This window comes from Oryctolagus cuniculus, chromosome 13, assembly GCF_051225735.1.
Source record: "Oryctolagus cuniculus isolate XC-2025 breed Fujian yellow rabbit chromosome 13, ASM5122573v1, whole genome shotgun sequence".
Lineage (NCBI taxonomy): Eukaryota > Metazoa > Chordata > Mammalia > Lagomorpha > Leporidae > Oryctolagus > Oryctolagus cuniculus.
Window position 1 is genome coordinate 54,898,986 of NC_142879.1, and position 17,188 is coordinate 54,916,173.

At 42.6% G+C, this 17,188-nt stretch overlaps 1 protein-coding gene and 1 pseudogene across 2 annotated transcripts in view; one reads left to right on the plus strand and one right to left on the minus strand.

Moving 5' to 3' along the window:
- Nucleotides 1-17,188, minus strand: part of GNG4 (G protein subunit gamma 4) — a 73,293-nt gene that overhangs the window by 10,714 nt on the left and 45,391 nt on the right. The gene's annotated exons all lie outside the window — the stretch shown is intronic.
- On the plus strand, nt 1,116-6,158 carry LOC138845081 (large ribosomal subunit protein uL10 pseudogene; annotated as a pseudogene).

The window sequence follows — 17,188 nt, forward strand, 5'->3', positions numbered from 1 at the left end:
CTTTGGTGGTTTTGCTTGTTCTTTCCTCCACCCCAAGAAAATATACTGCAAGATTATAATTAGGTGCACAGTCAAGTTGTGGCCAGCATGGCCCAGGGCTAGCATTTACAAGGCTGAACTTGAACTTGGTGTGCATTCTACTGGAGACATGTGTGGGTTACTCCTAACAGTATTCTCAGAACATTACAGTTACATGCCTTACTCTAAATTCTCTACAATCACCACAGGGTGAACCTTTGTGATTCCCCCAACTTTTTTTTTTAAGATTTTATTTATTTATTTGAGAGGTAGAGTTACAGACAGAGAGAGGGAGAGGCAGAGAGAAAGGTCTTCCATCCACTGGTTCATTCCCCAAATAGCTGCAATGGCTGGAGCTGGGCTGATCCAAAGCCAGGAGCCAGGAGTTTCTTCCGGGTCTCCCACATTGGTGCAGGGAACCAAGTACTGGGGTCATCTTCCACTGCTTTCTCAGGCCATAACATAGAGCTGGATCAGAAGAGGGGCAGCTGGGACTCTAACTGGCACCCATTTGGGATGCTGGCTCTGCAGGCAGAGGCTTAGCCTACTGTGCCACAGCACTGGCCCCTCCCTCTTCTTCTACCATTGAGAAGTATTGGAGAATAACACACCAGTTCTGAAGGGAACTCTCTGGATGCTTCCATATTAATGGCTTCCGGTGGATACCAATAACTACTTCATTGCTCCTGATCAATACAATCAACGACATAAGGAATTCTCCTTCACTGGTAAATGGCCTACATGGGCTATTTACATCTGGTGGGTCCCAGACGGCATCTAGCTGGGAGTGGGGAAAGTTGTACCAGCAGAAACCAGAGGAAGGAATGGTGGGAGAGAAGTGTGGATGAGAGAGTCATACAACAGAGTCCCTCTGTGAATTCTCAGGTCAAGTGTCCCCCAGCAGGGTAACCACTGTCATTGGCAGAAAGGCTTTTTGTTTCTTCCATCAAAAGCAAACTGCACACTGGAAGATGCAGGAAAGAGAGTTTTAATATCACCAACTGCACCTGCACAATAGCTATTATTCCATGGCTTTCGCCACCTAACAGGGAAGCCCTCACTTAGCTTGTCCAGAGCATGACTGGCCCAGATCCACCATGGACTTTGACTTGACACCCCTTTTAGCAGGTCGGTGTATGTCCCGGCCAATTGCCCCTAGTTTTGGTTTTTTTTTTTTTTTTTTTTTTTTTTTTTTTTTTTGACAGAGTGGACAGTGAGAGAGAGAGACAGAGAGAAAGGTCTTCGTTTTACCGTTGGTTCACCCTCCAATGGCTGTTGCAGCCAGCGCGCTGCGCTGATCTGAATCCAGGAGCCAGGTGCTTCTCCTGGTCTCCCATGCAGGTGCAGGGCCCAAACACTTGGGCCATCCTCCACGGTGCGCCGGCCGCGGCCGCCATTGGAGGGTGAACCAACGGCAAAGGAAGACCTTTCTCTCTGTCTCTCTCACTGTCCACTCTGCCTGTAAAAAAAAAAAAAAAAAAAAAAAAAAAAGAAACATGCTCTCCGTGTCTCCTCTGTTACTCTTTCAAATAAATAAATGAATGCATAAATCTTTTATTTAAAAGGAAACAAGCCCAACAATGCCGTACTCAGGGCACTCGGCTTTCATTCCTGTAAATCGGAAGCTAACACCTGCCGGCTTGCTGCTAGCTGCTACAATGGGTGCTCTTCCACATATGGGGGCTACATTTCCATGATTCTTGTGGAGTGATGGTAGGACAGAGAACATCTGAGGAAACAGATGAGGACTGGAAAGCTTCCCTGTGAATGTGACAACTCCTTTTCTTCTCCAAATGAACTTTCCCCTTCCTGTTCTACTTCCCCCATTCTGGTCTTTGATTTCAACTCAAAGGTTTTTCTCCTTTTATCTGACTCTGTTCCTGAACTACACATTCTGATCACCCTGTCTTTATTTCTAACTTTGACTGTAGAACATTAGCATCTGAGTTGCTTGATTTCTAAAGATCCAGGTGAGAATTAAGAATGTTCCTGTAGAGAATAATAAAAGGAAGAAATGCGTTAAATCTAAATCATGAAATTATCTTAAGTTGGAGCCAGGGTTTAGACTGGACACATCAAAAGGGCAAAATCGACAATTCCTGTCACTAGACTCCTGGCTCTGTCAATGATATAAATGTCATTGATGTTTCTTTTCTCCTAGAAACTTTCTTTTGGGACCAATGCTGTGGTTGAGCCATCTCCTGAGACACCAGCATCCTCTCTGAGCACTAGTTAGAGTCTGGCTGCTCCACTTCTGATCCAGCTCTCTGCTAATGTGCCTGGGAAAGCAGCAAAAGATGGCCCTAGTGCTTGGGCCCCTGCAAACACATGGGAGACCTGGATGGGGTACCAGGCTCCTGGCTTCAGGGTGGCTAAGTCCTGGTCATTGCAGTCATTTGGAGAATGAACCCCAGATGGAAGATCTTTCTCCCCCTCTTTCTTTGGGTGGGGGGAGGGAGGGAGGGAGAGTAGAAGGGAGGAAGGGAGAAGGAAAAAAGAAACATTGTTCTTTTGACCCTCAACATTCCTGGGCATCTTAACTTCATCTTAAACTGGGAAGCCCAGTAGTTTTCAGAGTAAACTTCTAGAAATGACAATGCTGGCTCAAAGAGCATACATAGGGGCCGGCGCTGTGGCATAGCAGGTAAAACTGCTGCCTGCAGTGCCAGCATCCCATATGAGTGCCGGTTCATGTCCCGGCTGCTCCACTTTGGATCCAGCTCTCTGCTATGGCCTGAGAAAGCAACGGAAGATGGCCAAGTCCTTGGGCCCCTGTACCCATGTGGGAAGACCTGGAAGAGGCTCTTGGCTCCTGGTTTCAGATTGGCACAGCTCTGGCCGTTATGGCCATCTGGGGAGTGAACCAGTGGATGGAAGACACCTCTTTCTCTCTCAGCCTCTCTGTAACTCTTTCAAAAAAAAAAAAAAAAAAAAGGCACACACAGCAAATATTTTGCCACTATTTTGCCACAGATCCTCGATTTCCTTTTGGAAAGTCTGTGCCAGTTTCCACGCCAACCACAAAAACAACTGCTGACTTCACCACACACTTGATGGACGACACTGGATTTCACTGAGAGAGAAAACATCCGGAATCTGGATTTCAGTGTTGTTTTTATCAAATTTCTTGTATTATTCATGAAAGGAAACTCTTTTTGTATGCTTCAGTATTCACATTTCTCCTTTTCAGACTGCCTACTACATTTAAAAAAAAAATCCCCGATTTTTCACTTATATTCAGAGATTTTAATCCTTTGTTATTTGGGTAGCAAATTCTTTTCCTTACTTTGGGGAATTGTTACTATATAGAATTTTCCAAAATTCAGTAAAGGCTTTTACTTTATGAACAGAATTTTTTTTTTTTTTAAATTCACTTATTTGAGAGAGAGAGAGGGCAAGAGTCAGTCAGTCTGAGATCAACAGTGAGAGCTCCCTTCCACTGCTCCACTTTTTTTTTTTTTTTTTTTGGACAGGCAGAGTTAGAGTGAGAGTGAGAGAGAGAGAGAGAGAGAGAAAGGTCTTCCTTCCCTCCATTGGTTCACCCCCAAAATGGCCGCTATGGCCGGTGCGCTGCGCCAATCCGAAGCCAGGAGCCAGGTGCCTACTTCTGGTCTCCCATACGAGTACAGGGCCCAAGCACTTGGGCCATCCTCCACTGCCTTCCCGGGCCACAGCGAGAGCTGGACTGGAAGAGGAGCAACTGGGACAGAACCGGCATGCCCCAACTGGGACTAGAACCTAGAGTACCGGCACCGCAGGCGGAGGATTAGCCTAGTGAGCCACAGCGCCAGCCCACTGCTTCACTTTCTAAATGCCTCCAAGTCCAGAATTGAGCCAGGCCAGAGCCCGAAGCCAAGCACTTGATACAGCTCTCCCATGAGGGTGTCAGGGACCCAAGAACCTGAAGCATCATCTGATACCTTGCAGGGTGCACATTAGCAGGAAGCTGAAATAGGGAGAAGAGCTAGGATTCAAACTCTGTCATTCTGATATGCGATGTAAGTGTCCCAACCAGCTTAACCATTAGGCCAAGACCTGCCCCTGAACTATAGATTTTATGATATGATTAGAAAGGCCTTCTCAAATTCACATCATAAAAACACTCTTATTTTGCTAGGACATTTATGGTTTCATTGGATCTATGTTATGGACTGTATCATGTCTCCCCAAAACATATAAGTGGAAGCCATAACACAGTGTGACAAGGCCTTCAGGGCAGTAATTAGGGACGGATCCAGTCACAAGAGAGGGCTCTTAATTTAATAGGACTAGTGTCTGTATAAGAGGAAGACACCAAAGAGCTGGCTTTCATTCCCTACAGGCATAGAAGACCATGAGAGGACACAGTGAGAAGGCAGCTATCTGCAACCCAAGGAAAGGGGCCCCTCCAGACCTGAACCCTACTGACTCCTGGGCTTCCAGCCCCCAGAACAGTGAGAAAATACCTTTCTGTTGTTTAACCCATCTAATTTATGGTATGCTATTTTGACGGCCTGAGCAGAGACTCCATCTGAAATTTATTTGGCTAAAATTGGTGAACTATGTAGCTTAACTACTTTATAAAGTTAACAACTTCCAAATCCATTCTCCATTTATCTGAGATGCCACCTGGATCATAATCCAAATTCCCAATATATCTGGGGACTTCTTATCTTGTTTCATTCATCTAGCTTTTCCTAAAGGAGTATCAGAAAGCTTTCAATAGTATGATTTCCGAATATGTTTTAACAGCTGGTAGGAAAAGTCTATGTATCCTCCCTCTCAAACATACCATATAGGTCATATTTTTGCTTTATAAACAAATTTCCAGGATAGTCTCAGAGATTTTTCATCTAATTTAACTTCAGAATAATTTTGTTTGCTTTCCCAAGAACCTAAATGGAATTTTAGTTCTATTGACATTGACATTGAATTTATACATAATTTAAATAGATATTTTTTACAAAATTGATGCTGCCTTTTCAATAACAAAGTATTCTGTTATTCGAGTCTTTTATGACTATTTTTTAAAAAATGATTTGCATTGTCAAATCAATTTCATTGTTTAAGAGAGCATTTTAAAAGGTTCCTGATGCTAATACGTATTTCTACCATTAACTGCACGGCATTACAGTCAAAGGACATGGTCCTAACAACTTATAGCTTTAAGAATGTATTGTTTCTTGCCAGGTGTCCTCTTGAGAGCTGCATCATCTTTAAACTTCACATGGCAATCCCTGATACACTGTCGTGATGCCCAGGAAGAAAGGGTGACCTGGAAGTCCAACTACTTACTTAAGATTACCCAACTTCTAGGTTAGTATCCAAAATGTTCCATTGCGGGAGCAGACAGCGTGGGCTCCAAGCAGATCGCAGATCTGCGTGTCCCTCCGAGGCAATGCTGAGGAGCTGATGATAAGAACATTATGATGCACAAGGCCATCCAGGGCATCTGGAAAACAACACGGCCCTAGAGAAGCTCCTGCCTCATATCCAGGCAAATGTGGGCTTTGTGTTCACAAGGAGGACCTCACTGAGATCAGGGAAATGTTGCTGGCCAATAAGGTGCTCCAGCTGGTGCCACTGCCCCCTGTGAGATCACTGTGCCAGCTCAGAACACTGGTCTGGGGCCCGAGAAGACCTCCTTTTTCCAGGCTTTGGTATCACCACTAAAATCTCCAGGGGCACCATTGAAATCCTGAGCAATATGCAGCTGATAAAGGCTGGAGACAAAGTGGGAGCCAGTGAAGCCACGTTGCTGCATGCGCTGAACATCTCCCCCTTCCCCACTGGGCTGGTCATCCAGCAGGTGTTTGAAAACGGCAGCATCTGCAATCCCTAAGCGCTGGGCATCACCGAGGAAACTGCACTGCTTTCTGGTGGGTGTCCACAGTGTTGCCTGTGTCTGTCTGCAGGCTGCTTATCTGACTGTTGCATCAGTATTCCATTCTACCATCAATGGGTACAAGCAGATCCTGGCTTGGTCTGTGGAGACTGAGCACACCTTCCCACTTGCTGAAAAGGCCAATGCGTTCTTGGCTGATCCATGTGCATTTGTGGCTGCTTCCACCACTGATGCTCCTCCTGCTGCTGTTGCACTCTCAGCCAAGAAAGAGTCAGAGGAGTAGGACAAGGATATGGGATTTGGTCTCTTCGACTAAACACCAAAAAGCTACCAACTCAGCCAGCTTTATTTGTGAAATAAGGAAATAAAGGCTTAATTCTCTTAAAAAAAAACATATTGAAGTATTCCATGAACACTACTTGTAGAAAGATTTCACACTATTTTGTGGATAATTTATGTACTCCTCATTTTATGAAGGAAAATAGGAGGACATGTGAGGAAAGGTGGACAAGGTTTAGGTATTTCCTTGCCCTTAGTGGATCAACGAGACTCAAAAAGAAGTTGGGGTCGGCGCTGTGGTGTAGTGAGTAAAGCTGCTGCCTGTAGCACTGGCAATCTCATATGGGAGCCTGTTCGAGAACCGGCTGCTCCACTTCTGATCCAGCTCTCTGCCATGGCCTGGGAAAGCAGTGGAAGATGGCCCAAGTTCTTGGGCCCCTGCACCCACGTGAGACACCTGGAAGAATCTCCTGGCTCCGGGCTTCAGACTGGCACAGCTCTGGCTGTTACAGGCATCTGGGGAGTGAACCAGCGGATGGAAGACACCCCCCCCCCCGCCTCTCCTTCTCTCTCTGTGTAACTGTGACTTTCAAGTAAAATAAATCTTTTTTAAAAAGCAAATATTAATAAAATAAAGTTGGTCCAGTATATTTGTATCTCCTGACATTTCCTTATATTTTGCTTTGTGTATGTTTTACATGATTTGATCATATGGTAAGAATATGCTTAGCTTTGTAAGAAACTTCCAGAATGGCTACAGCATTTAGCATTCTCATCAGTAATGAACTGAGTCCCTCTTCTCCCACATCCTCACCAGCATGTGATGTTGTCAATGCTTTTGAGTTTTAGCCATTCTAATGGATATGCATGGGAATGCTGGTGTTTTAGTCTGCATATCTCTAGTGATATGTGTTGGGGGTATCTCTTCTTATGCTATCCACCAGCCGCATATTCTCTTTCATGAGGTATCTGTTCATTTCTTCTTCCCATCTCTTAAAGGTAAGTTTCTTCTCCTTATTGTTTTTTCCTCACTGTTGAGTTTCTATATTTTGGATACAAGCTGCTTATCAGATATACATTTTACAAAGATTTTCTCAAGTTTGTGGTTTGTCTTTTAATTCCCTTCACAGTGTCTTTCATAGAAGTTTAACTTTAATCAAGTTATCAATTTTTCTTTCATGGGTCATGATGCTTTTGCTGTTGTATGTAAAAAAACTCACTGGCAAAACCAAGGTCTCCTAGATTTTCTCTTACATTATCTTTTAGAAATTTTAAAATTTTGTCTTTACATTTGTGTCTATTATTCATTTTGAGTTAATTTTTGTGAAATGTGAAAGGACTATGTCTAGATTCTCATAAAATGTATGGATGCCTCATTATTGCAATAGTATTTGTTGAAAGACTATCTTTTTGGGGCCAGCGCTGTGGTACAGTGGGTTAATGCCCTGGCCGAAGCACCGACATCCCATATGGGTGCTGATTTGAGTCCTGGCTGCTCCACTTTCAGTCCAGCTCTCTGCTATGGCCTGGGAAAGCACTGGAAGATGGCACAAGTCCTTGGGCCCCTATACCCATGTGGGAGACCTGGAAGAATCTCCTGGCTTCGGATTGGCGCAGCTCCAGCTGTTGCGGCCAATTGGGGAGTGAACCATCGGATGGAAGACCTCTCTCTCTGTCTCTACCTGTCTCTGTAACTCTTACTTTCAAATAAATAAATATTTTTTAAAATGACAGGTTTTATATTAAAAAAAGAAAGATTATCTTCCCTCCACTGGATTCCCTTTGTTTGTCAAAGATCAGTTGACTATGTTCATTCGGGTATATTTCTGTGCTCTTCTGTTTCACTGAAATACATGTCTATTAATTCACCAATATCACATTGTCTTGATTACTATAGCCTTAGAGCAACTTTTGCAGTAGGTAACATCAGTCCTCCAAGTTTGTTTTTCTTTAGTATTTTACTGGCTACTCTAGGTCTTTTGCATTTTCATATAAACTTTAGAATCAGTTTTTCAATATCCATAAAATAATTTGATGTGATTTTAATTGAGATTACATTGAAATATATAGAACAAGTTGGTAAGAACCAGTATCTTAACAGCACTGAGTCTTCCTATCCAATAACATGGAATATTTTTCCATTTATTTAAATCTGCTTTGACTTTTTCATCAGCTATTTCTGTCATTTTCCACATACAAACCTTGTTTATACTGTATATATCTGGTATAGTTTTGCCCATTCTTTCACTTTCAGCCTGAGTAATCTTGTTTTAGGTATATGTCTATTGAAAAATATATTGTTTTTCAAATTAAATCTATATATAGTTTTTTCCACTTAACACTTATTAATAGGCATATTTAAATTTTTTGTAGCTGTTATGAATGGTACTGATCTTACAAATTCTTTCTCAGCCATGACATTGTTTGTGTTTACAAAGGCTATTGGTTTTTGTGTGTTGATTTTATAACCTGCATGCCAAACTCTCTCTTAATTCCCCATAGTCTCTTAGAGGAGTCTTTTGGTTTCCTTATATATACAATCATGTCATCTGCAAACAATTTCTAATTTGTATCCCTTTGACTTCTTTTTCTTGCCTAATGGCTCTGGCTAACACTTCTGGAACTATATTGAATAACAATGGTGGGTTTATCATTTACTGCCTTGATTTTGTTGAGGCAAGTTCCTTCTATATCCATTTTGCTTAAGGTTTTTATCATGAAAGGATGCTGTATTTTATCAAATGCTTTCTCTGCATCTACTGAGATAATCATGTGGTTTTCATTTGTTGATTTGTTAAAGTGACATATCATGCTTATTGATGTGTGTATGATCTATACCCCTGGGATGAATCACACTTGGTCCAGGTGGATGATCTATTTGATGTGTTGGATTCAATTAACTAGTGCCTTGTTGAGGATCCTTGCATCAGTGTTCATCAGGGATGTCAGTCTACAGTGCTCTTCTTTTTGTTGTATCTTTTTCTGGTTTTGGAATTAAGGTGACACTGGCCTCACAGAAAGAGTTTGGGAGGATTCCCCCTCTTTTAACTGTTTTGAATAGTTTAAAAATTGGGATTAGTTCTTTAAAAGTTTGCTAGAATTCAGCAGTGAAGCCATCTGGTCCTGGGTTTTTCACTGTTGAGAGGTCTTTATTACTGATTCAATTTCCATCTTTTTTGATTATTGGTCTATTTAGGTTTTTGATGTTTCCATGCCTCGATTTTGGTAAATTTTATGTGCCCAGAAATATATCCACTTCTTCTAGATTTTCCAATTTGTTAGCATAAAGTTATTTTTTAAAGATTTTATTTATTTACTTGAAAGGCAGAGTTACAGAAACAGAAAAGGGGAGAGAGGGAGAGAGGGAGGGAGAGAGGGAGAGAGGGAGAGAGGGAGGGGGAGAGAGGGGGAGAGAGGGGGAGGGAGGGAGGGAGGGAGGGAGGGAGAGAGGGAGAGAGAGGGGGAGGGAGGGAGGGAGGGAGGGAGAGAGGGAGAGAGAGGGGGAGGGAGGGAGGGAGAGAGACTGACTTGCATCCTCTGGTTCACTCCCCAGGCTGGCTGCAATGGCCAGAGCTATGCCAATCTGAAGTCAAGAGCCAGGAGTTCTTCTGCGTCTCCCATGCAGGTGCAAGGGCTCAAGGACTCAGGCAATCTTTTACTGCTTTCCCAGGCCACAGCAGAAAGCTGGATCAAAAGTGGAGCAGCTGGGACTCGAACCCATATGGGATGTTGGCACTGTAGGCAGTGGCTTTACTCGTTACCCCACATCACCAGCCCCTGTAACAACTCCTAATGATTCTTTTTATTTCAGTGGTATAAGTTGTAACAACTTTTCACCTCTAATTTTATTAATCTGGGTCTTCTTCCAGTTTTTTTCTTTTTTTTGGTTAGTTGGGCCAATGGTTTATCAATTTTGTTTATTTTTTCAAAAAACCAGATCTTCATTTCACTGATCTGTTTGTTTTGGGTTGGAATAAATTTAATAAAGGATGTAAGAGATCTCTACAATGAAAATTATAAAACATTACAGTAAGAAACAGAAGACACAAAAAAGGAAAAATATTTCATGTTCATGGATTGAAAGAATTAATATCATCAAAATATCCATACTACTCAAAGCAATTTATAGATTTAGTGCAATCCCAATCAAAATACCCAGGACGCTCTTTTCAGATTTAGAAAAAAATGATGCTTAAATTAATATGAAAGCACAAGAGACCCCAAATAATTACAGCAATCTTAAACAACAAAAGCAAAGCTGAAGGCATCACAATACCAGACTTCAAGATAAATTACAAGTCACTTATGATCAAAACTAGCACAAAAATAGACATGCAGATCAATGGAACAGAAAAGAAATCCCAAAAATTAATCCACACAGCTATAACCAACTAATCTTTGACAAGTGAGTTAAAAACAACCCCTGAGAAAGGACACTCTCTTCAACAACTGGTGCGGGGAAAGGTGGATCTCTGTGTGCAAAGTGTGAAACAAGACCCTAAGCTTACATCTTACACAAAAATCAACTCAAAACAGACCAAAGATCTAAAGCTATGACTTGATACCATCCAATTACTAGAGTAAAGCATTGGGGAAACTGCAAATGCCCATCAACTGAAGACAGAATAAAGAAATTATGGGATATGCACACCATGGAATACTACACAGCAGTTAAAAAAACCTGAAATCCTGTCATTTGCAACAAAATGGGCAAAACTGGAAAACATTATACTTAGTGAAACAAGCCAGTTCCAAAAGAACAAAAATCATACACTCTCCCTGACCTGTGTTAACTAACAGAGCACCTAAAAAGCAATCTATAGAAGTGAAATTGACACCTTGAGAGCAATGACTTCGAACAGCCATTGTCTCGACTGTTGAGGAATAGCTTTTTCCCCATATTATTTGTTGAGCTCTTTACTTATCAAAGAGTTAATCACGTGTATAAAGTTAATTGAAAATAGATCTTAGTAAAAAATAAGAATAGGAATAGGAGAGGGATGTGGAAGAAGGGTGGGAAGAATCACCACCACGTTCTTAAAGTTCTAATTATGAAATGTATGAAGTTTATATTCTTTAAATTAAAGGTTTCTGGGAAAAAACAGATCTTAGTAAAAAAAATAAGTATGAGATTAGGAAGAGGAAGAAGGGCCCAAGTGTGGGCAGAGCAGGAAGAATCACTATGTTCCTAAAGTTGTATTTATGAAATGCATAAAGTTTGTACACCTTAAATAAGAGGTTTCTGGGAAACATTTGTTATGGCATAAATGATGGTGTTTGGGGGAATAATCTGGGGAAATAGAGACACGTTGTTGATAAGAATATAAATTAGTACCATTTTCCATAGCCCTTTCACAATAGCTACAAAAAATATTTAAATACCTTGGAATAAATTTAACCAAGAACATCAAAGATCTCTACAATGAAAATTAAAAAACATTGAAGAAATAAATAGAAGAGGATCTAAAAAAGTGGGAAAACTTCCATGTTCATGAATTGGAAGAATCAATATCATCAAAATGTCCATACTACCAAAAGCAATTTATAGATTCAATGCAATCCAAATCAAAATACCAAACAACATTCTTCTCAGATCTAGAAAAAATGAAAAATGATGCTTTAATTCATATGGAAACATAGGAGACCCTAAATAGCTAAAGCAATCCTACATAACAACAAAAAAAGGTGGAGGCATCACAATACCAGATCTTAAGACATACTACAGGGCAGTTATAATCAAAACAATCTGGTACTAGTACAAAAACAGATGGATAGACCAATGGAACAGACCAGAAACTCCAGAAATCAACCTACGCCTCTAAAACCAACTTATTTTTGACAAAGGAGCTAAATCAATCCCTGGAGCAAGGACAGTCTCTTCAACAAATGGTTCTCAGAAACCTGGATCTCCGCATGCAGAAGTATGAAGATAGACCTCTACCTTATACCTTATACAGAAATCCGCTCAAAAATCTATGACATGATACCATCAACTTACTAGAGAACAATGGAGAAACTCTATAAGACACTTGCATAGGCAAAGACTTCTTGGAAAAGACCCCAGAAACACAGGCAATCAAAGCCAAAACTGACAAATGGGATTATATCAAACTGGGATGCTCCTGCACAACAAAAGAAACACTCCACAAAGTGAAGAGGCATCTGATAGAATAGGAGAAAATATGCAAACTATGCAACTAATAAAGGGTTAATAACCAGACTATATACAGCACGCAATAAACTCAAAACAACAAAACAAACACCTAGTCAAGAAATGGGCAAAGGACCTGAACAGACATTTTTCAAGAGAAGAAATTTAAATGGCCAACAGACACATGAAAAAAGTGTACAGGATCACTAGCCATCAGGGAAATGCAAATCAAAACCACAATGAGGTTTCACCTCATCCCAGTTAGAATGGCTTTCATACAGAAATCAACAAACAACAAATGCTGGTGTGGATGTGGGGAAAAGGTACCCTAATCCACTACTGATAGCAATGTAAACTGGTATAGCCACTGTGGAAGGCAGTATGGACATATCTCAGAAAGCTGAATATAGACCTACCGCATAACCCAGCCATCCCACTCCTAGCAATTTATCCAAAGAAAATGAAATCAACATATTAAAGAGTAATCTGTACCCCCATGTTCATTTCAGCTCAATTTACAATAGCAAAGATATGGAATCAACACAGATGTCCATCAAGTGAAGACTGAATAAAGAAATTAAGGTGTATATATACACTATGGAATACTACCCAGCAGTAGAAAAAGGAAATCCTGTCTTTTGCAACAAAATGGATGCAACTGGAAACCATTATACTTAGTGAAATAAACCAGTCACATAAAGCCAAATATCATATGGTCTCTGATCTGTGGTGACTAATAGAGCACCAAAGAGGTAATCTATAGGAGTGAAACTGACTTGAAGTGTGATGATTTTGAACAATCCTTGTCTTTTTTTTTTTTGAAAGGCAGAGTGGATAGTGAGAGAGAGAGACAGAGAGAAAGGTCTTCCTTTTGCCGTTGGTTCACCCTCCAATGGCCGCCACGGCTGGCACGCTGCGGCTGGCGCACCACGCTGATCCGAAGGCAGGAGCCAGGTGCTTTTCCTGGTCTCCCATGGGGCGCAGGGCCCAAGCACTTAGGCCATCCTCCACTGCACTCCCTGGCCACAGCAGAGAGCTGGCCTGGAAGAGGGGCAACTGGGAAAGAATCAGCGCCCCGACTGGGACTAGAACCCGGTGTGCCGGCACCGCTAGGTGGAGGATTAGCCTATTGAGCCACGGCGCTGGCCACAATCCTTGTCTTGACAGTCAAGGAATATGTTTTCTAGTTTGCTTGTTTTTGTTTTCTTTTTTCTTCATACTATCTGGTGAACTCTCTACTTAGTGTAGGGTTAATCTTATGAGTATAAAGTTAACTGGAAGTTTATCTTTGTGAAAAAATAAGAATTAGAAAGGGAGATGGAGAAGAGTGGGAATATGGTTGGGAGGGAGGTGGGGGGAAGAATCACAACGTTCTCAAATTTGTATATATTAAATACATGAAGTTTGTATTCCTTAAATAAAAATCTTGAACAGCAGTGAATGCAATCTTTGTACCATTACATTTTCTGCCTTAAGTAATTTCTGGTCATTCATTCTCTTTTTAAGAATCAAATTTCAAAACCACCATATCAAAGAGTAAATGGAAACATTCCTTTTTTCCAAAAAGCTGTTTCTCTTTTTCTGTCCTCTAAATTCATCTTAACTTTCGTGGAGGAGGACTGTGAACAATCATCATTTCTGTCCTGATGCAGTCTCCCTTCCTGGATGTCAGTACCGTTCAGCACTCGTCTAACTTTGAAATACCCACTTCCCCGGCATCTCTTGGGCTTTTAGTGGAGTCATTATCTGAAATTCTTCTTCTCTGTCCTCATTTTTGTTTTAGTAGTCAATAGAAGGTAGGCCCAACAATGGCTGATTTATCTGTCAACATTCACCAAATAAAGCTTGTGATTACAAAATCCACCTCTGCCCAAGCACAGCCCTGTCACAAGTTTGTTAGCCCACCACATTGAAACTTAAGTTTTCGGCCATGGGCCATAAGGGTGGATGAGAGAAAGGGAGACATTGAGACTGACCTTGGCTAAGTTGCCCTGGCCTGTCCACCCATTGCTTCACGGTCCCTGCCTGGCTAAGAGCTAGGTTTACTCAAGGCACCCTGGAGCCTCCCAAGTCAACAGCCATGGGACCGGCTGCCCAACGTCAGCTGTTTCCCTTTCCTCTGCAGCACGAGAAGGGGGTGGGGAGGGGGACGGTGCACCCTGCGGTGTGCCAAATGCAGAGGCGGTTGGAGGCTCACTTGGGAGCTTGCCTCCTGGCCCTGCTGCGCATCTGTACCCACCTCTCTCAGATCACATCTGCTCCGCAGGCTGCACAGGCCAGCCCTGGGGCCTGTTTTCTCCAGTTGTGCCTCTCACGCTCTGTTTGGCTCAGACTTCCCTCAGCTGCTCGCCAAAGCCCGCCTGTTGGTGATCAAGGTCATATATGTGCCTTCCCAATAAGACTATACATTGCTTGAGCTTCTAATGGTTAGAACAGGCTACGATGCATTCTTTCTCTAAGGACCAAAACAGTTTCTAGAATTCACCTTCCACGTACTCTTCATCTCTCTATTAGGAACCTGCCCCCCCCCCCCTTCCTTGTGCAGGGCCACACAGGTTGTGATGACAACAGGGAGAACATTCACACGGGCTCGGCTGCTGACCTGAGCTTTGCTTGGATGCACTATTGGGCATGATGGAGAAGAGTAGCAGGAGGAGGGAAGTGACTCAGGAGGAGGTGGGCAGGGGGAGGTCCTTGATAAACATGAAGTGAACGGAGGCACGAGGACAAGAAGGGCCCTGACCTGGCATGGATTTGAAGTCTCGCTGTGGACTATGTGGTGCAAAGCCTCCCTATCCCTTACCCCCCCCCCCCCAAAAAAAAAGGCTGTAGTTAGTTGCCCAGTGCAAATGGGGATGATAGTGGGTCTTCTGGCTCTCTTTTTCCCGACCTCCCTAAGCTTGCACTATTACTCTTTGCTACCTTTGCTCTCCTTCTCTCCTGGTGACAGATGTGCCCATCATTCTCTCCTGAGCAGCAAATGCTGTCCTTTCCTTCCTGCCTTCCTGATTCTCCCGAACATGTGAAACCACCAAGGCTGGCAGCGAGTTCCGCATTTGGCTGCTACACACCAGGACAGCTGGGGTGCTCGCTGAGGTTTCACCCAGGTGCCTGCCTTACCCGGGCTGCCCTCGTGGGTCTCCATCTGCCTTCCTCCCACCTGGAACTCCGCTCTGGGACTCATCACCGCGACGGTTTGTCCCGGGAGCCTCCAGCTGTTCCTCTCCAGCTTGTGCCTCCCTCGCTGGCACAGGCACCTCCTCTGCACTCCGACGGTGCAGCCAGCGGGGGCTGACTCTTTTCTCCCCTCTTGGAAAATCCATCGCAGTGTTTCATCTGGACCTGGCGCTTCCGGTGCAGTCGCTGAGTTTAGTGAAAATCTATGAACTGCTCCTCTCCTCCCTCTGCGGGGCTGCCCTCTATCACTTACCACGCAGGCTCCCTCTCTGCTTCCTCCTCTTCTGCAGAGACCCCACATCCACCCCCAGAAAGGCCGTGCCTCTCCCTGGCCCTCAGATATCAATACACCCCCCTTCCCCTCCCCTTCTTCCCCTTCCTTCCCGACATCAAACAGATTTTTTTCCCCTCAAAGCCACCTTGTGCCCTGAAGCAAGGGATGCCCAAGGTGGACCCCACATGTACGCTTCATACTCACTAGGAAAGCAGGCTCAACTGATCAGAAGGGAAATGCAGATTGAAACCAAAATGAGCTATCACCTTGCACTTGTTAGGATAGCTGTTATCAAAAGGATGAGAGGCAGCAAATGCTGGCTAGGTTATGGAGAAAGGGAACCCTTGCTCTGTTGGTGGGAATACAGATCAGTTGCCATTTTGGAAAACATTATGGAAACGCCTCAAAAGTTAAAAATAGAAGTAGCCTACACTTCGGCAATTCTACCACTGGGTACACTCAATGGGAATTAAAGTCAGAATGCTCAAGGGGTATCTGCACTCACAACAGCCAAGGTACAGAATGAACCTAGGTGTCCATCAACGTAACACACTGCCCTTCCTTTTATCACTTTACTTTCTAACCTTGGGACTAGCCACACAATTGCAACTGTAAAAAAAAAAAATAGATCTTCATCTTCTTTTCACCTTCTAATTAACAAAAGCTAATTGTTAATCTTGGAGCTACACAGAGATGGCCAAACAGCAGCCCCCAGTAGTCCCACCAGTAACTTGCCAGACCACTTCCCCCAATACCCATTTTCTCTTTTACAAAGCACTTTTGTTAACTTGCAAAGTGTGGGGCTAAGCCAACATTCAGGACTGCAGACAACAGAATCCCCCTCCCCAGATATATAGTCTCTCTGAGGTACTGACTGCCCAGTGTTGGGCACATGGGGATGAATTTTGTTCCAGTCACTATCAACAGATGAATGGATAAAGAAAACACTGTATACATACACAATGGAGTATTAATTAATGAAATCCTGTCGACTGAGACAATATGAATGAACCTGGAGGACATCATGTTGTTAAGTGAATGAAGCAGTAAGATAAATAAAGATAAATATAGATAAAGATATATGCCTTACACCTCACTTATACACTTAATGTGAAAAAGATGACTTCATAGAACAGAGTGTAAAAATCTGGTTACCAGAGGCTGAAGGTGGGGAAATTGGGATATTTGATACAAAATTTCATTTTTCATTTTGACACGAGGAAGCAGTACATCATGGTGACTACAAGTAATATCAGTATGTTGTACATTTGAAAATTGCTAAGATAATAGATAAAGTATGCTCATTACAAAAAAATGATTAGTATGTGAGGCCATGCCTAAGTAAAATAGCTTTATTTAGCCATTCCACAATGTACAAATACATCAAAACAGCATTAAATATATCAAAGAACATGTTGTAGTATGTCATAAATATATGTAATTTTTATCTTTCTGTTAAAATAAA